The sequence below is a fragment of the Oncorhynchus keta genome, chromosome 11 (genome assembly GCF_023373465.1).
Source record: "Oncorhynchus keta strain PuntledgeMale-10-30-2019 chromosome 11, Oket_V2, whole genome shotgun sequence".
NCBI classification, from domain to species: Eukaryota; Metazoa; Chordata; class Actinopteri; order Salmoniformes; family Salmonidae; genus Oncorhynchus; species Oncorhynchus keta.
In genome coordinates, this window is record NC_068431.1 from 3422438 (window position 1) to 3444617 (window position 22180).

At 45.9% G+C, this 22180-nt stretch overlaps 1 pseudogene across 1 annotated transcript in view; it reads right to left on the minus strand.

Annotated features, from left to right (window-relative positions):
- LOC118373087 (baculoviral IAP repeat-containing protein 2-like) overlaps positions 1 to 22180 on the minus strand; it is a 63372-nt pseudogene that overhangs the window by 28011 nt on the left and 13181 nt on the right. Inside the window, exons 3-8 of the transcript XR_008146740.1 lie at positions 21181 to 21346; positions 11460 to 11611; positions 11194 to 11368; positions 9945 to 9976; positions 9494 to 9722; positions 4297 to 4404 (exon numbers count right to left, since the gene is read on the minus strand). The product of XR_008146740.1 is annotated as a baculoviral IAP repeat-containing protein 2-like (transcript). The remainder of the gene's footprint in view (positions 1 to 4296; positions 4405 to 9493; positions 9723 to 9944; positions 9977 to 11193; positions 11369 to 11459; positions 11612 to 21180; positions 21347 to 22180) is intronic.

A 22180-nucleotide genomic window follows, 5' to 3' on the forward strand; every position in this document is an offset into this window, starting at 1 on the left:
GGCGGAGATGCAATCTACTGCAGAGACAGCCTGCAGAGTTCTGTCATACTATCCAGGTCTGTGCCCAGTCTACTGCAGAGACAGCCTGCAGAGTTCTGTCATACTATCCAGGTCTGTGCCCAGTCTACTGCAGAGACAGCCTGCAGAGTTCTGTCATACTATCCAGGTCTGTGCCCAATCTACTGCAGAGACAGCCTGCAGAGTTCTGTCCTGCTATCCAGGTCTGTGCCCAATCTACTGCAGAGACAGCCTGCAGAGTTCTGTCATACTATCCAGGTCTGTGCCCAGTCTACTGCAGAGACAGCCTGCAGAGTTCTGTCATACTATCCAGGTCTGTACCCAAACAATTCAAGCTTCTACTTCTAAAAATTCAGCTATCTAGAAATAAGTCCCTCAATGTTGCCGCTTGCTATAGACCACCCTCTGCCCCCAGCTGTGCCCTGGACACCATATGTGAATTGATTTCCCCCCATCAATCTTCACAGCTTGTAATGTTAGGTGATCTAAACAGGGACATGCTTAACATCCCAGGCGTCCTACAATCTAAGCTTGATGCCCTCAATCTCACACAAATTATCATGGAACCTACCACGTATAACCCTAAATCCGTAAACACACGCACACTCAAAGATATCATCCTGACCAACCTGCCCTCTAAATACACCTCCGCTGTCTTCAACCAGGATCTCAGCAATCACTGCCTCATTGCCTGCATCCGTAATGGGTTCACGGTCAAACGACCACCCCTCATCACTGTCAAACGCTCCCTAAAACACTTCTGCGAGCAGGCCTTTCTAATCGACCTGGCCGGGTATCCTGGAATGACATTGACCTCATTCCGTCAGTAGAAGATGCCTGGTTGCTCTTTAAAAGTGCTTTCCTCACCATCTTAAATAAGCATGCCCCATTCAAAAAAAAATGTAGAACCAGGAACAGATACAGCCCTTGGTTCACTCCAGACTTGACTGCCCTTGACCAGCACAAAAACATCCTGTGGCATATTGCATTAGCATCGAATAGCCCCCACAATATGCAACTGTTCAGGGAGGTTAGGAACCGATATGCAGTCAGTCAGGAAAACAAAGGCTAGCTTTTTCAAACAGAAATATGCATCCTGTAGCACAAAGTCAAAAAGTTCTAGGACACTAAAGTCCATGGAGAATAAGAGCACCTCCTCCCAGCTGCCCACTGCACTGAGACTAGGAAACACTGTCACCACCGATAAATTCACGATAATTGAGAATTTCAATAAGGATTTTTCTACGGCTGGCCATGCTTTCCATCCTGGCTACCCCTACTCTGGTCAACTGCCCGGCACCCCCCACAGCAACTTGCCCAAACTTGCCCAAACCCATTTCTCCTTCACCCAAAACCCAGATAGCTGATGTTCTGAAAGAGTTGCAAAATCTGGACCCCAACAAATCAGCTGGGCTCGACAATCTGGATCCTCTTTTTCTAAAATGCTCTGCCGCAAATTGTTGCAACCCCTATTACTAGCCTGTTAAAACTCTTTCGTATCGTCTAAGATCTAGAATTATTGGAAAGCTGCCGCGGTCATCCCCCTCTTCAAAGGGGAAGACACTCGACATCTAAATTGTTACAGATCTATATATATCCCACCTTGCCTTTCTAAAGTCTTCGAAAGCCAAGTTAAACAGATTACTGACCATTTCGAATCCCACCATACCTTCTCCACTATGCAATCTGGTTTCCGAGATGGTCATGGGTGCGCCTCAGCCATGCTCAAGCTCCTAAACAATATCATAAACGCAATCGTTAAAAGACAATACTGTGCAGCTGTCTTCATCAACCTTGCCAATGATTTCGACTCTGTCAATCACCACATTCTTATCGGCAAACTAAACAGCCTTGGTTTCTCAAATGACTGCCTCGCCTGCTTCACCAACTACTTCTCAGACAGAGTTCAGCGTGTCAAATCGGAGGGCCTGTTGTCCAGTCTCTATGAGGTTGCCAAAGGGTTAAATTCTCGCGCCAAATCTCTTCTCTGTATACATCAATGATGTCGCTCTTGCTGCTGGTGATTCTCTGATCCACCTCTACGCAGACGACACCATTCTGTATACTTCTGGCCCTTCTTTGGACGATCGCTGCCCGCACCCGCCCGCCTGTCTAGTATCACTACTCTGGACGGTTTTGACTCAGAATACGTGGACAACTACAAATACCTAGGTGTCTGGTTAGACTGTAAACGCTCATTCCAGACTCACATTAAGCATCTCCAATCCAAAATTAAATCTTGAATCAGCTTTCTATTTCGCAACAAAGCATTCTTCACTCATGCTGCCAAACATACCCTCGTAAAACGCACTATCCTACCGATCCTTGACTTTGGCGATGTCCTTTACAAAACAACCTCCAACACTCTACTCAGCAAACTGGATGAAGTCTATCACAGTGCCATCCGTTTTGTCACCAAAGCCCCATATACTACCCACCACTGCGACCTGTAAGCCCTCGTTGGCTGGCCCTCGCTTCATATTCGTTGCCAAACCCACTGGCTCCAGGTCATCTATAAGTCTTTGCTAGGTAAAGCCCTGCCTTATCTCAGCTCACTGGTCACCATAGCAGCACCCACCTGTAGCACGTGCTCCAGCAGGTATATTTCACCGGTCACCCCCAAAGCCAACTACTCATTTGGCTGCCTTTCCTTCCAGTTCTCTGCTGCCAATGACTGGAACGAATTGCAAAAATCACCGAAGCTGGAAACTCATATCTCCCTCACTAACTTTAAGCATCAGATGTCAGAGCAGCTTACCGATCATTGCACCTGTACATAGACAATCTGTAAATAACCCACCCAACTACCTCATCCCCATATTGTCATTTATTTTTTGTTCCTTTGCACCCCAGTATCTCTACTTGCACATTCATCATCTGCACATCGATCACTCCAGTGTTAATGCTAAAATGGTAATTATTTCACCTCTACAGCCCATTTATTGCCTTACCTCCCTAATCTTATTACATTTGCACTCACTGTATATAGACTTTTCTATTGTTCTTGACTCTACGTTTGTTTATGTGTAACTGCGTTGTTGTTTGTGTCGCACTGCTTTGCTTCTTCTTGGCCAGGTCGCAGTTGTAAATGAGAACTTGTTCTCAACTGGCCTACCTGGTTAAATAAAAGGTGAGATAAAAATAAAAACTCCGGTGTATATTTGGTTTTAGGCTATTGTTTATCCAGAAATTTGACGAGAATTTTGAGAAGATGGTGATTGACTCCGGGGGTTGAATACTGATCAAGTTATACTGTGATAGTATAGTGATTAATTTTCCTATTATATATTTTTTTTTACAATAGTTAGCACTCGGGTATTTTGTGTAGATCGTTGACAAAAATAAAAGACAAATCCATTTTAAACCCACTTTGTAACAACAAAATGTGGAAAAGGTCAATGGGTGTGAATACTTTGTGAAGGCACTTGCAGTACCTAACACACACACGTTGAGTTCCTGCCTGGTTGCAGGGCGAGGGAGGAAGGATTTCATTTTAAATGGACCGCCATTGGCCGGAAATTCGTCACTCATTCATCCTGCGATGATTGTGTTTTCAGCCACCGGTAGCTTGTGGGTGCTTTATATGCTCTACAGCCAATTATAATTGCATGTCTACTTATATTAACTATATAATTATTAATAGATGCCTACTGTGTGATAGCTAGCAAATTAATTAGTTAACTAACGTTAGCCTGCCTAGCTAGAACTTCTGAAGGAAAAAAAAAATATTTCTACAATTTCCAAAAGCTAACCAAACAAAAACATATTTACTTTTTACGAGACGTGTTTGTGCCATCATGTGCGTTAGTAGAACAATTTGTTTTTACTTCCACTTGACTTCTCCATTGATGTTGTTTTTACGTTTTCGTGGACTTTTCTTAGCGGATGTTCAAATCGTGGTGAATTGAATTATGGGAAGTTTCAGGCTCGGAGTGAACATCATTATACACTCGAAAAGCCCACTAAAAACGAGGGCCGAGGGGTTTATGTTGCAAACTTCCCTTGGCTAATTATTTGGACCGCCCTCCAAGATGGTGACGGGGATTCCCTCTAGGGCATAAGGCGGGTAAGTGGACGAGGGTGTGTCTTTTAAGGGTTTGGACCGCAGCCTAACAAAGCCTGGATAAGTGTTTAACATATCGGCTAACCACATCATACAGTATGACATAACAATTTGAGGCCCGACTGTCTAATCCATGACGTGGCACACAGCCATTGGTGCCTTTTCATCTAGGTCAGGCACTGGACCAAGACGGCAGTGATGTAATGGTTGGTTACCTAGGGAACCATTTGGCGTGCTCCACCCAGGGGTCGTCACCTGACTCCCAGCATCTCAGACCCCCGTCACAGCAGAAACACTTCACGTCATCATTACGCCCTGCAACACACACACACACACACACACACACACACACACACACCATTACGCCCTGCAACACACGTCATCATTACGCCCTGCAACACACACACACACACACACACACACCATTACGCCCTGCAACACACACACACACACACACACACACATCATTACGCCCTGCAACACACGTCATCATTACGCCCTGCAACACACACACACACACACACACACACACACACACACACACACACACACACACACACACACACACCATCATCATTACGCCCTGCAACACACACCATCATTACGCCCTGCAACACACACATCATTACGCCCTGCAACACACACATCATTACGCCCTGCAACACACACATCATTACGCCCTGCAACACACACACCATTACGCCCTGCAACACACACACCATTACGCCCTGCAACACACACACCATTACGCCCTGCAACACACACACCATTACGCCCTGCAACACACACACCATTACGCCCTGCAACACACACACCATTACGCCCTGCAACACACACACCATTACGCCCTGCAACACACACACCATTACGCCCTGCAACACACACACACACACACACACACACACACACACACACACCATCATTACGCCCTGCAACACACACACACACACACACCATCATTACGCCCTGCAACACACACACCATTACGCCCTGCAACACACACACCATTACGCCCTGCAACACACACATCATTACGCCCTGCAACACACACACCATTACGCCCTGCAACACACACATCATTACGCCCTGCAACACACACATCATTACGCCTGCAACACACACACCATTACGCCCTGCAACACACACATCATTACGCCCTGCAACACACACACACACACACACACACACACACACACACACACACACACACACACACACACACACACACACACACACACACACACACACACACACACACACACACACACACACACCATCATTACGCCCTGCAACACACACACACACACACACACACACACCATCATTACGCCCTGCAACACACACACCATTACGCCCTGCAACACACACACCATCATCATTACACACACCACCAATACGCCCTGCAACACAAGCACACATCATTACGCCCTGCAACACACACACCATTACGCCCTGCAACACACACACCATTACGCCCTGCAACACACACACCATTACGCCCTGCAACACACACACCATTACGCCCTGCAACACACACATCATTACGCCCTGCAACACACACATCATTACGCCCTGCAACACACACATCATTACGCCCTGCAACACACACACCATTACGCCCTGCAACACACACCACCATTACGCCCTGCAACACACACACATCATTACGCCCTGCAACACACACACATCATTACGCCCTGCAACACACACACCATCATTACGCCCTGCAACACACACACCATCATTACGCCCTGCAACACACACACATCATTACGCCCTGCAACACACACACACAATACGCCCTGCAACACACACACACCAATACGCCCTGCAACACACACACCAATACGCCCTGCAACACACACACACCAATACGCCCTGCAACACACACACAATACGCCCTGCAACACACACAATACGCCCTGCAACACACACCAATACGCCCTGCAACACACACCAATACGCCCTGCAACACACACCAATACGCCCTGCAACACACACCAATACGCCCTGCAACACACACCATTACGCCCTGCAACACACACCATTACGCCCTGCAACACACACCAATACGCCCTGCAACACACACCAATACGCCCTGCAACACACACCAATACGCCCTGCAACACACACAATACGCCCTGCAACACACACCAATACGCCCTGCAACACACACCAATACGCCCTGCAACACACACCAATACGCCCTGCAACACACACCAATACGCCCTGCAACACACACCATTACGCCCTGCAACACACACCAATACGCCCTGCAACACACACCAATACGCCCTGCAACACACACCAATACGCCCTGCAACACACACCAATACGCCCTGCAACACACACCAATACGCCCTGCAACACACACCAATACGCCCTGCAACACACACCAATACGCCCTGCAACACACACCAATACGCCCTGCAACACACACCAATACGCCCTGCAACACACACCATTACGCCCTGCAACACACACCATTACGCCCTGCAACACACACCATCATTACGCCCTGCAACACACACCATCATTACGCCCTGCAACACACACCATCATTACGCCCTGCAACACACACCACCATTACGCCCTGCAACACACACCACCATTACGCCCTGCAACACACACCACCATTACGCCCTGCAACACACACACCATTACGCCCTGCAACACACACACCATTACGCCCTGCAACACACACCACCATTACGCCCTGCAACACACACCAATACGCCCTGCAACACAAGCACACATCATTACGCCCTGCAACACAAGCACACATCATTACGCCCTGCAACACAAGCACACATCATTACGCCCTGCAACACAAGCACACATCATTACGCCCTGCAACACAAGCACACACATTACGCCCTGCAACACAAGCACACACCATTACGCCCTGCAACACAAGCACACACCATTACGCCCTGCAACACAAGCACACACCATTACGCCCTGCAACACAAGCACACCATTACGCCCTGCAACACAAACACACACCATTACGCCCTGCAACACACACACCATCATTACGCCCTGCAACACACACACCATCATTACGCCCTGCAACACACACACATCATTACGCCCTGCAACACACACATCATTACGCCCTGCAACACACACATCATTACGCCCTGCAACACACACATCATTACGCCCTGCAACACACACCATCATTACGCCCTGCAACACACACCATCATTACGCCCTGCAACACACACCATCATTACGCCCTGCAACACACACCATCATTACGCCCTGCAACACACACCATCATTACGCCCTGCAACACACACATCATTACGCCCTGCAACACACACATCATTACGCCCTGCAACACACACCATCATTACGCCCTGCAACACACACCATCATTACGCCCTGCAACACACACACACACACCAATACACCCTGCAACACACACACACCAATACACCCTGCAACACACACACACCAATACGCCCTGCAACACACACACACCAATACGCCCTGCAACACACACCAATACACACACACCATTACGCCCTGCAACACACACACACCAATACGCCCTGCAACACACACACACCAATACGCCCTGCAACACACACACCAATACGCCCTGCAACACACACACCAATACGCCCTGCAACACACACACCAATTACGCCCTGCAACACACACACACCAATACGCCCTGCAACACACACACAATACGCCCTGCAACACACACCACCATTACGCCCTGCAACACACACCAATACGCCCTGCAACACACACCAATACGCCCTGCAACACACACCAATACGCCCTGCAACACACACCAATACGCCCTGCAACACACACCAATACGCCCTGCAACACACACCAATACGCCCTGCAACACACACCATTACGCCCTGCAACACACACCATTACGCCTGCAACACACACCATTACGCCCTGCAACACACACCATTACGCCCTGCAACACACACCAATTACGCCCTGCAACACACACCACCATTACGCCCTGCAACACACACCAATACGCCCTGCAACACACACCAATACGCCCTGCAACACACACCAATACGCACAACACACACCAATACGCCCTGCAACACACACCAATACGCCCTGCAACACACCACCAACACGCCCTGCAACACACACCAATACGCCCTGCAACACACACCAATACGCCCTGCAACACACACCAATACGCCCTGCAACACACACCAATACGCCCTGCAACACACACCAATACGCCCTGCAACACACACCAATACGCCCTGCAACACACACCATTACGCCCTGCAACACACACCATTACGCCCTGCAACACACACCATTACGCCCTGCAACACACACCATCATTACGCCCTGCAACACACACCACCATTACGCCCTGCAACACACACACCATTACGCCCTGCAACACACACCAATACGCCCTGCAACACAAGCACACATCATTACGCCCTGCAACACAAGCACACATCATTACGCCCTGCAACACAAGCACACACCATTACGCCCTGCAACACAAGCACACACCATTACGCCCTGCAACACAAGCACACACCATTACGCCCTGCAACACAAGCACACACCATTACGCCTGCAACACAAGCACACACCATTACGCCCTGCAACACAAGCACACACCATTACGCCCTGCAACACAAACACACACCATTACGCCCTGCAACACACACACCATTACGCCCTGGGGGCACACACACCATTACGCCCTGCAACACACACACCATTACGCCCTGCAACACACACACCATTACGCCCTGCAACACACCACCATTACGCCTGCAACACACACCACCATTACGCCCTGCAACACACACCACCATTACGCCCTGCAACACAAGCACACATCATTACGCCCTGCAACACAAGCACACATCATAACGCCCTGCAACACAAGCACACATCATTACGCCCTGCAACTGCTACGCCCTGCAACACACACACCATTACGCCTGCAACACACACACCATTACGCCCTGCAACACACACACCATTACGCCCTGCAACACACACCACCATTACGCCCTGCAACACAAGTGCTCTTTACGCCCTGCAACACAAGTTCCCATTACGCCCTGCAACACACACAATATCATTACGCCTGCAACACACACCATCATTATGCCCTGCAACACACACACACACACACACACACCCCTGCAACACACCAATTACCCTGCAACACACACACACAATCATTACGCCCTGCAACACAGTTACCATCACCATTACGCCCTGCAACACACACACATCACATCACCTTACGCCCTGCAACACACTGACACACATGAGCCCTGCAACACACACACCATCATAATTACACCCTGCATGTAATACAAATGTAAAAATAATATACATGTATAATTAAATATAATATATAACCTGGCTCCTTACAGTTAGAACCCTGCCTTGGCCAGCTGGTCAGGGCGCACGGGGACACTAATGGACAATCACCTGGCTCCCACGCTGCTGCATGCTGGGTTAGACACGTAATCAATCACCTGGGGGCTCCCAGGGGGCTGAGCTTCAGAGGGGGCTGAGAGGTGCCTCAACCACCCCGGCTAGGGAGACGTTGTCGGCCCGGTCTCCTGAGCTGACAGGGGGGTAATGTCACTGGTGCAATCACCTGGCTCCCAGTTACTGAGCTACAGAGAGGAGACAATAATCAATCACCTGGCTCCCAGTTACTGAGCTACAGAGAGGAGACAATAATCAATCACCTGGCTCCCAGTTACTGAGCTACAGGGAGGAGACACTAATCAATCACCTGGCTCCCAGTTACTGAGCTACAGGGAGGAGACACTAATCAATCACCTGGCTCCCAGTTACTGAGCTACAGGGAGGAGACACTAATCAATCACCTGGCTCCCAGTTACTGAGCTACAGGTACAGATCCACGCAGAACATCAATTCATCTGAAATGAGGCTTTGTTTGCAGAGATTAATCTTAGGCCGCCCCATCCCGCATGCGGGATCGTGACTACAGCCTCAAGCTCATTACCATAACGCAACATTAGCGATTTCTGAAAATTGCAAATGAAATGAAATAAATATGCCTGTCCTCAAGCTTGTCCTTTTCTTAACAATCCTGTCGTCTCAGATTTTCAAAATATGCTTTAGAACCAGAGAAAATCAATAATTTGTGTAAGAGTGGTGACAGCTAGCTTAGCATTTAGCGTTAGCATTTAGCACGCAACATTCACAAAAACCAGCAAAGGGATCAAATAAAATAATTTACCTTTGAAGAACTTCAGATGTTTCAATGAGGAGACTCTCAGTTACATAGCAGATGTCCAGTTTTTCCTGAAAGATGCTTGTGTAGGACACAACGTTCCGTTTTGTTACTATGCATTTGGCTACCGAAACTAACCGAAAATTCAGTCACCTAAATGTCGAACTTTTTTCCGAATTAACTCCATAATATCGACTGAAACATGGAAAACGTTGTTTGAATCAATCCTCAAGGTGTTTTGTCATATATCTCTTCATTGAAATGCCTTCCCTGGAAGCGTGCATTCTTCTCTGATTCGGATGGAAAAATACTGGTACCTGACTTTTGCGCACCAATTTCCACGCAGACACCGTGCGGGACACTTGGTAATTGTAGGCTCTTATGGTCAATCTTCCAATGATATGCCTACAAATACGTCACAATGCTGCAGACACCTGGGGGAAACGATAGGAAGTGTCCGTTCATTCCTGTCGCATTCACAGCCATATAAGGAGATCATGGAAAACGTGCCTCCAGAAATCCTGTTGATTTCCTGGTCACTCAAACATCTTGGTTTTGCCTGTAGATTTTGTTCTATGGCACTCACAGTGAAAATCTGTGAGTGCCAGAGTCTGTGAGTGCCAAACGTCAGAGTGTCTTCTTTCCAAAACTATCAATTCCAAGCATAGTCGAGCATCTTTTCGTGACAAAATATTGCGCTTAAAACGGGCACGTCTTTTTATCCAAAAATGAAATACTGCCCCTAAGGACTAACAGGTTAACACAATATGAACAAAAACATGTATGATGTGTAACTGTTTGTCATTTTAACATATTGCTTATGGTTGCAAATGCCACCGCAATTCAAGGGTGACGTGTATAATACCTGTCCTCCACAGGTGAAGCAGGCCACGCGGTCTCCCTGTCCCAGGTAATAGAAGCCAGCCTTAGCCAGCTCAGAGGGGGTGATGATGGACAGGATCCAGGAGTGGAAGGAGTCCAGACGGTCCTGCTCTCTCCTCATACTGGGGTTGTGACAGGTAGGGGGTCTCTGGTGGGACCTACAGAAATGTTCCAGCACACATTTCAGGGTTAACAGCCAATAATAACGTAGAAACATCCAGCCAATAAGAGCCTCTCGTCTGTCCTTACATGTCCTCTACTCCTCTGGAGCTCAGCGGGCTGGAGGGGGGCGGGGCAGAGAACCCCATATTCAAATATCCAACAGGCTCCTCCCCCGGCACTGGGTTGGGGGCAGGGTTAGGGGCGGAGACAGGGAGGGGGGCTGGGCCAGGGCCTGACACCTGGGGGAAAGAACACACATTATTAAAAATTCAGGCATCATCATTTTCACCATCTCAACCATCAACATCATCAAGGATGCATTCCACAGTTAACGCGAGGTGTCAGGTGTCAGCAACGTTGAAGCTCTGGAACGTGCCTAATTACTACCATCATCAATCATAATCTGGTGCTGGACAAACTTGTGTCTCAATTTAGGGAAAGATCCCTAAATCTTTCTCAGATTATTACCAACCCCACAAGGTATGACTCCAAAAATCTAGAAAAATGTTATCCTCAATAACCCTGATTAGGTATCAGTCTGGTGTTTTCTGTAATGACCTTAGTGATTACTGTTTTACAGCCTGTGTTCGTGATGGCTGATCAGTGAAACAACCTGTCCTAATTTGTCATAGACGTTTCGTAAAAAACTTCCTTCATGAACTGGCCTCTGTAAATTGCTATAGAATCAGCTTGATCCCCTCTGTCGAAGACGCCTGGACCTTCTTTTTTGATATTTTCAGTGGTATTGTTAACAAACACGCCCCCATGAAGAAAATGAGAATTAAAAACAGGTTCAGCCCCTGGTTCGACCGTGATCTGGCAGAGTTACTCCACCTCAAGAATCGCATTTGGCAAAAGGCTCAGCCACGCATACTCAGGCTGACTGGCTCTCGTTCAGGCAAATGAGAAATAAGTCCACTCAGGCTGACTGGCTCTCGTTCAGGCAAATGAGAAATAAGTGCACTCAGGCTGACTGGCTCTCGTTCAGGCAAATGACAAATAAGTCCACTCAGGCTGACTGGCTCTCGTTCAGACAAATGAGAAATAAGTCCACTCAGGCTGACTGGCTCTCGTTCAGGCAAATGAGAAATAAGTGCACTCAGGCTGACTGGCTCTCATTCAGGCAAATGAGAAATAAGTGCACTCAGGCTATCTGGAAGGCCAAAGTTAGTTACTTTAAGGAGCAGTTCTCTCTCTGTGGGTCTAACCTCTAGAAGTTCTGGAAAATGGTTAAAGACCTGAAGAATAAACCATCCTCACAGCTGCCCATGTCCCTTAATGTTGTTACTGACAAGAAGCACATGGCTGAGCTCTTTAATCACCACTTCATTACGTCAGGATTCCCATTTGACCCTTCTAATGCGACTATCCCCGATGCTTCCCCTGCCCCGCAACTAAGTTTCTCCCTGCAGTCAGTCACTTAGTCCGAGGTGCTAAAGGAGCTCCTGAAACCTACCACACAAAACCCTTTCTTCTTTAAGGTTGCTGCCCCTATCACCGCCAAGCCCATCTCCAACCTTTTTAACCTGTCTCTCCTTTATGGGGAGGTTCCAATTGCTTGGAAGGCAGCCACGGTTTGTCCTTTATTTAATGCGGGAGATCAAGTTGATCCTAACTGTTATAGACTTATTTCTATTTTGCCATCTTTATAAAAAGTGTTGGAAAAACTTGTCAATTATCAACTGACTGGCTTTCTTGATGTCTATAGTATTCTCTCTGGTATGCAATCTGGTTTCTTGATGTCTATAGTATTCTCTCTGGTATGCAATCTGGTTTCTTGATGTCTATAGTATTCTCTCTGGTTTGCAATCTGGTTTCCTCTCAGGTTATGGATGTGTCACTGCAACCTTAAAAGGTCCTAAATTATGTCCCCATTGCCCTTGATTCTAAACAATGTTGTGCTGCTATTTTTAATGGCTTGGCCAAAGATTTTGATATGTTAGACCATTCCATTCTTGTGGGTCGGCTAAGGAGTATTGGTGTCTCTGAGGGGACTTTGGCCTGGTTTGTATAAAGTCAGAAAATCTGTTGTCTCGGTCACTGCCTGTCACCACGGGAGTACCCCAAGGCTCCATCCTTGGCCCCACGCGCTTTTCAATTTACATCAACAACATAGCTCAGGCAGTAGGAAGCTGTCTCATCCATTTATATGCAGATGATAGTCTTATACTCAGCTGGCCCCTCCCCAGATGTTGTGCTATCTTAGTGTCCAACAAGCTTTTTCTACCCTTAACCTTGTTCTGAACACCTCCAAAACAAAGGTGATGTGGTTTGGTAAGAAGAATAACCCTCTCTCCACAGGTGTGATTACTACCTCTGAGGGTTTAGAGCTTGAGGTAGTCACCTCATACAAGTACTTGGGCGTATGGCTAGATGGTACACTGTCCTTCTCTCAGCACATATTAAAGCTGCAGGCTAAAGTTAAATCCAGACTTGGTTTCCTCTATCGCTTAAAAAAAAATATATATATATATATATTTCACCTTTATTTAACAGCACTATTAACAAGGCAGGTCCTACAGGCCCTAGTTTTGTCGCACCTGGACTACTGTTCAGTCGTGAGGTCAGGAGCCACAAAAAGGGACTTAGGAATTGTGTAATTGTCTCAGAACAGGGCAGCATGGCTGACCCTTGGATGTACACAGAGAGCTAACATTAATAATATGGAGGTCAATCTCTCCTGGCTCAAAGTGGAGGAGAGATTGACTTCATCACTACTTGTCTTTATGAGAGGTATTGAAAAGTTGAATGCACCGAGATGTCTGTTTAAATGACGAGCACACAGCTCAGACACCCATGCATACCCCACAAGACAACCACCAGAGGTCTCTTCACAGTCCCCAAGTTCAGAACAGACTATGGGAAACGCAAAGTACTACACTGAACACAGATATAAACACAACATGTAAAGTGTTGGTCCCATTTTTCATGAGCTGAAATAAAATAAAAATCGCAGAAATGTTCCATACACACAAAAAGCATATTTGTCAAAAAATGTGTCCTTTCCCAAGACATTCCATCCACCTGACAGGTGTGACATATCAAGAAGCTGATTAAACAGCATGATCATTACACAGGTGCACCTTGTGCTGGGGACAATGCCATAGATGTTTCAAGTTGAGGGAGAATTGCAATTGGCATGCTGACTGTAGGAATGTCCACCAGAGCTTTTGCCAGAGACTTTAACCTCTTCAACCTATGGGGGCGCTATGTCATTATTGGATAAAAAAAACGTGCCCGTTTTAAGCGCAATATTTTGTCACGAAAAGATGCTCGACTATGCATATAATTGGCAGCTTTGGAAAGAAAACACTCTGACGTTTTCAAAACTGCAAAGATATTATCTGTGAGTGCCACAGAACTCATGCTACAGGCAAAACCAAGATGAAACCTCAAACAGGAAATGAGCAGAATTTTTGAGGCTCTGTTTCCCATCGTCTCATAATATATCTCCTTATATGGCTGTGAATGTGTGATGAATGAACCTAAGCTCTCTGACGTTCGTCCAAGATGTCTGCAGCATTGTGACGTATTTGTAGGCATATCATTGGAAGATTGGCCATAAGAGACTACATTTGCCAGGGGACCGCCCGGTGTCCTTTGTCTAAATTGTTGCGCAATCTTCAGCTGCATGCATTTTGCCATGCGATTCAGAGGGGAAAGGACACTTCCACGAACCATATATCATCGAAGAGATATGTGAAAAACACCTTGAGGATTGGTTCTAAACAACGTTTGCCATGTTTCAGTCAATATTATGGAGTTAATTTGGAAAAAAGTTCGGCGTTTGGATAACTGAATTTTCGTTTTTTTTTTTGGTAGCCAAACGTGACGCCACCAAACGGACCGATTTCTCCTGCACAAATAATCTTTCAGGAAAACTGAACATTTGCTATCTAACTGAGAGTCTCCTCATTGAAAACATCCGAAGTTCTTCAAAGGTAAATTATTTATTTGAATGTTTCTGTTTTTTGTGAAAATGTTGCCTGCTGATGCTAACGCTAAATGTTAATGCTAAATGCTAACACTAAATGCTAACTGCTAGTTTTGCTAATGAGCTTGCGGATAGATTTACACAATCCTGGATACAGGTTTTTTTAGTAGCTAAACGTGACGCACAGTAATGAGCTTGAGGCTGTATTCACGATCCTGGATCCGGGATGGCTCGCCGCAAGAAGTTAATGTTCTTTTTTCTACCATAAGTCCAATGACATTTTTGAAAATGTGGCAGTACGTCCAACCGGCCTCAACAACCACATGTAACCAGGACAGCCCAGGACCGCCACATCCAGCTTCTTCACCTGCAGGATCATCTGAGACCAGCCACCCGGACAGCTGAAGAAACTATGGGTTGGCACAATCGAACAATGTCTGCACAAATGGTCAGAAACCGTCTCAGGGAAGCTCATCTGTCCCCACCAGGGTCTTGACCTGACTGCAGTTCTGCGTCATAACGGCTTCAGTGGGCAAATACTCACCTTTAATGACCGCCATCGATAAAAGACAGTACTGTGCAGCTGTATTCATAGATCTGGCCAAGGACTTCGACTCTGTCAATCACCGCATTCTTAACGGCAGACTGAAAATCCTTGGTTTCTCAACTGACTGCCTCGGCTGGTTCACTAACTACTTCTCAGATAGAGTTCAGTGTGTCAAATCAGAGGGCCTGTTGTCCGGACCTCTGGCAGTCTCTATGGGGGTGCCACAAGGTTCAATCCTCAGGCAGACTCTTTTCTCTGCATATATATATCAATGATGCCGCTCTTGCTGCTGGCGATTCCCTGATCCACCTCTACGCAGACGACACCATTCTGTATGCTTCTGGCCCTTCATTGGACACTGTGTTAACAAACCTCCAATCGAGCTTCAATGCCATACAACTCTCCTTCCATGGCCTCCAACTGCTTTTAAATGCGAGTAAAACTAAGTGTATACTCTTCAACCGATTGCTGCCCGCACCCTCCGACCGACTAGCATCACTACTCTGGACGGTTCTGACATAGAATATGTGGACAACTACAAATATCTAGGTGTCTGGTTAGACTGTAAACTCTCCTTCCAGACTCACATTAAGCATCTCCAATCCAAAATTAAATCTAGAATCGGCTTCCTATTTCGCAACAAAGCATCCTTCCCTCATACCCTCATAAAACTGTCTATTCTACCGATCCTTGACTTCGGCAATGTAATTTACAAAATAGCCTCCAACACTCTACTCAGCAAACTGGATGTAGTCTATCACAGTGCCATCCGTTTTGTCACCAAAGCCCCATATACTACCCACCTGTATGCCCTCGTTGGCTGGCCCTCACTACATATTCGTCGCCAAACTCACTGGCTCCAGGTCATCTATAAGTGTTTGCTAGGTAAAGCTCCACCTCATCTCAGCTCACTGGTCACCATAGCAACACCTACCCGTAGCATGCGCTCCAGCAGGTATATTTCACTGGTCATCCCAAAAGCCAACACTTCCTTTGGCCGCCTTTCCTTCCAGTTCTCTGCTGCCAATGACTGGAATGAATTGCAAAACTCTCTGAAGCTGGTGTCTCATATCTCCCTCTCTAACTTTAAGCATCAGCTGTTAGAGCAGCTTACCGATCACTGTACCTGTACATAGCCCATCTGAAAATAGCACACCCAACTACCTCATCCCCATATTGTTACTTATCCTCTTGCTCTTTTGCACCCCCAGTATCTCTACTTGCATCATCATCTGCACATCCATCACTCCAGTGTTAATGATAAATTAGATTTATTTTGCCACTATGGCCTATTTATTGTCTTACCTCCCGACACTTCTACACTTGCACACACTGTACTTATATTTTTCTATTGTGTTATTGACTCTTTACGTATTTCTGTGTTGTTCTTTGTGTCGCAATGCCAGGTTGCAGTTGTAAATGAGAACTTGTTCTCAACTGGCCTACCTGGTTAAATGAAGGTGAAAAAATTAAATAAAATGCTCTTGCAGTCATCTTTGCAGGACGGACACTCCTAGGGAGAGTAGCAACAGTGCTGAACTTTCTCCATTTATAGACAATTTGTCTTACCGTGGACTGATGAACAACTAACCAACATCTCCAATCTCGACTCATTGATTGAACTCCACGTTAGCTGACTCCTGATCCAATTAGCTTTTGGACAAGTCATTAGTCTAGGGTTGTTTCACATACCATTTCCAACCCACACTGTGAATGTTTAAATTACGTATTCAATATAGACAAGAAAAATGCAATAATTTGTGTGTTATTAGTTTAAGCAGACTGTGTTTGTCCATTGTTGTGACTTAGATGAAGATCAGATCAAATTTTATTACCAATTTATGCAGAAATCCCAGTAATTCCAGAGGGTTCACATACTTTTTCTTGCCATATATAAGGAACTCAATTCCACATCAGGTAACTGATGTAAACAGTAAAATCAGATTTAAAAAGCAGGTAAAAATACACCTTATGGAACAGCGGGGCTGTGAAGAGACCGACACAGGCACAAGCATACACATCTGATAACACACACATGGAATTTGTGTTTGTGATTTACATTGTAGTCATTTAGCAGACACTCTTATCCAGAGCGACTTACAGGAGCAATTATGGTCAAGTTCCTTGCTCAAGGGCACAGACACATTTTTCACCTAGTCAGCTCGGGGATTCGAACCAGCAACCTTTTGGTTACTGGCCCAACAGTCTTAGCCACTAGGCTACCTACCTGCCGCCCCATAGACACGTGATAGTAGAGTAGTGGTCTGAGGGCACACAATGTGTTGTGAAATGTATTGTAATGATTTTAAATGTGTATATAATATGGCTGGACCCCAGGAAGAGTAACTGCTGTATTGCCAGGAACTAATGGGGAACCATAACAAATACACCATTTAATACCTCACAAGACATGCCACCAGAGGTCTCTTCACAGTCCCCAAGTCCAGAACAGACTATGGGTGGCGCACAGTACTACATAGAGCCATGACTACATGGAACTCTATTCCACAGTACTACATAGAGCCATGACTACATGGAACTCTATTCCACAGTACTACATAGAGACATGACTACATGGAACTCTATTCCACAGTACTACATAGAGACATGACTACATGGAACTCTATTCCACAGTACTACATAGAGCCATGACTACATGGAACTCTATTCCACAGTACTACCATGACTACATGGAACCATGACTACCATGGAACTCTATTCCACAGTACTACATAGAGCCATGACTACATGGAACTCTATTCCACAGTACTACATAGAGACATGACTACATGGAACTCTATTCCACAGTACTACATAGAGACATGACTACATGGAACTCTATTCCACAGTACTACATAGAGACATGACTACATGGAACTCTATTCCACAGTACTACATAGAGACATGACTACATGGAACTCTATTCCACATCAGGTAACCTGATTTAAAAAGCAAGTAAAAATACACCTTCTGGAACAGCGGGGCTGTGAAGAGACACATACACTGTATGTATGGTGGTATTATAAATGTTGTACTGTAGATATGTAGCGGTGTAATAATGTTGTACGTACAGTTTTATTTTAGCCTTAATTTGTTTGGACCCCAGGAAGAGTAGCTGCTGCCTTGGCAGGAACTAATGGGGATCCATAATAAACCCCAGGAAGAGTAGCTGCTGTCTTGGCAGGAACTAATGGGGATCCATAATAAACCCCAGGAAGAGTAGCTGCTGCCTTGGCAGGAACTAATGGGGATCCATAATAAACCCCAGGAAGAGTAGCTGCTGCCTTGGCAGGAACTAATGGGGATCCATAATAAACCCCAGGAAGAGTAGCTGCTGCCTTGGCAGGAACTAATGGGGATCCATAATAAACCCCAGGAAGAGTAGCTGCTGTCTTGGCAGGAACTAATGGGGATCCATAATAAACCCCAGGAAGAGTAGCTGCTGCCTTGGCAGGAACTAATGGGGATCCATAATAAACCCCAGGAAGAGTAGCTGCTGCCTTGGCAGGAACTAATGGGGATCCATAATAAACCCCAGGAAGAGTAGCTGCTGCCTTGGCAGGAACTAATTGTTTTTTAAATAGTTATTTTTTTACAACCAAATCTCAATTTCTTATACAAATAACATGTTATAGGAGGGTCCAGACACCTTTTTAGTAATAGCACATTTTTTTGAGAAACTTATCCCAAAACAGCAAATCACTTCCTTATCCTTGTTGTGTGGTATGGGGGCCCTGAAAAACACATGAAGATCCTCCAAAAACACCCAATAATGTCCTTTTAGAAACGGCAAATCTCTCAGTATAGTGATGCAGGTCTTTAGATGTTGTACACATGAAAATGTGTTATTCCAAAACTTTATCTGCAATATTATATTCCGTTTAGTGCGACTCGAGCCGTTTCCCTGCTGCTACAGGTAACTGCCAAAATAAAGGAAATACCAACCAAGCGTCCTAATAGTTGTTGTTGTCCACAAGCCGCCAAAAATGCAAAACAGATTCTACAAGTGTCTGGAGCTTCCTTTGTGTAAGCACCCCATGCTTTCAATATACTTTGTTTCCCTCATTTATCCATGGGTTTTCCTTTGTATTGGGAGTTACCTGTAGAATGGACGGAGAGGTATCGCTGGACTGGTAACAAAATAGAATAACATGGAGGAGGAAGCTCAGAATGACACAATATCATGTGTTCAACATCTAAAGACCTGCATCACTATACTGACAGCTTTCTAAAAGGACATTATGGGTGTTGTGGAGCCTCTTAATGTTTTTCAGGGACCCCATACCACATACGGATAAGGAAGTGGTTTGCTGTTTGGGATAAGTTTCTCAAACATGTGAAAGTGTCTGGACCCTTCTAAAACATTCCACAAACATTTGGTTGTAAAATAGAAAACTTCTCCTTTAAGGTTCCCCATTAGCTGCTGCCAAGGCAAAACTTCTCCTTTAAGGTTCCCCATTAGCTGCTGCCAAGGCAAAACTTCTCCTTTAAGGTTCCCCATTAGCTGCTGCCAAGGCAAAACTTCTCCTTTAAGGTTCCCCATTAGCTGCTGCCAAGGCAAAACTTCTCCTTTAAGGTTCCCCATTAGCTGCTGCCAAGGCAAAACTTCTCCTTTAAGGTTCCCCATTAGCTGCTGCCAAGGCAAAACTTCTCCTTTAAGGTTCCCCATTAGCTGCTGCCAAGGCAAAACTTCTCCTTTGATAAATACAAATCCCAATGATCATCGTCATCAATACCATCAACAGTATCAATATCATTGACGGTTTTGTTAGGGTTGTTAGGGTCATTGTTAGGGTTTTTCCTAGCCACCGTGCTTCTACACCTGCACTGCTGTTTGGGGTTTTAGGCTGGGTTTCTGTACAGCACTTTAAGATATCAGCTGATGTACGAAGGGCTATATAAATACATTTGATTTTGATTTGATCATCATCACCATGATGGTTTGAGATGACAGGGTTGTGTGACACTATGTGTTTCCGGGACTGTAATACTGATCCTATGAAGTAAGTGGGGGCGGGTCCAGGTTGTGTTGAGGGTCAAAGTCCTTGAGATGTCCATTTTAGTTTTTGTTTGGTCCATTTTAGTTTTTGTTTGGTCCATTTTAGTTTTTGTTTGTTCATGAATTTGTATGTTTTATGTCTTTCTCGCATTAATTATTTTTCCTATCGCAGTGTATTTTCTTGTACTTGAAAGAAATCTGTAAAAATCATACAAAGAAATATCACTCTCACCACAACCACTGTCCCAACGTCATGACACCACCATCATCATCAGCAGTTTTTCATCATCATCCCAACTGTGGTATAATAAGTGAAGTAGTATCTCACCGGTATGACAGGGGCGCTGCGTAGAGGAGAGAAGGCCGAGTGTGAGGAGGAGAGGAGGTTGGCTGTGGAGGGGAGGGTCTGGATGAAGGAGCAGGAGGAGGACAGCTGTCTGTGTCTCTCTGTTGGACAGTCCCCTGTCTGCCAGCCCTCCGCCGTCACGTTACACCTGGAGCAGGAACACATCCATTAAGTCCACGTTCATTACCTTGGAAATAACGGACGACTCCGCCTTGTCCGGTTGCAGAGTTCATTTTTACATTAGGGTTAGGTCTATATTTATGGACCCAGTCGTTGGGGTCAGGTCTATATTTATGGACCCAGTCGTTGGGGTTAGGTCTATATTTATGGACCCAGTCGTTGGGGTCAGGTCTATATTTATGGAGCCAGTCGTTGGGGTCAGGTCTATATTTATGGAGCCAGTCGTTGGGGTTAGGTCTATATTTATGGAGCCAGTCGTTGGGGTTAGGTCTATATTTATGGAGCCAGTCGTTGGGGTTAGGTCTATATTTATGGAGCCAGTCGTTGGGGTTAGGTCTATATTTATGGAGCCAGTTATTAGGGTTAGGTCTATATTTATGGACCCAGTCTATATTTATGGACCCAGTCGTTGGGGTTAGGTCTATATTTATGGACCCAGTCGTTGGGGTTAGGTCTATATTTATGGACCCAGTCATTGGGGTCAGGTCTATATTTATGGACCCAGTCGTTGGGGTCAGGTCTATATTTATGGAGCCAGTTATTAGGGTTAGGTCTATATTTATGGAGCCAGTTATTAGGGTTAGGTCTATATTTATGGAGCCAGTCGTTGGGGTTAGGTCTATATTTATGGAGCCAGTCGTTGGGGTTAGGTCTATATTTATGGACGCGACCCAGTTGTTCTATATGTTCCACAGTCACGACTTCTGCAGTCAGACTAACAGCAAAGTAGCTGCATTTCCGATTGTTTAAGCAGTTTTCTACTGACATTCATTTGGATACATCCATAACAATGAGCTGAAGA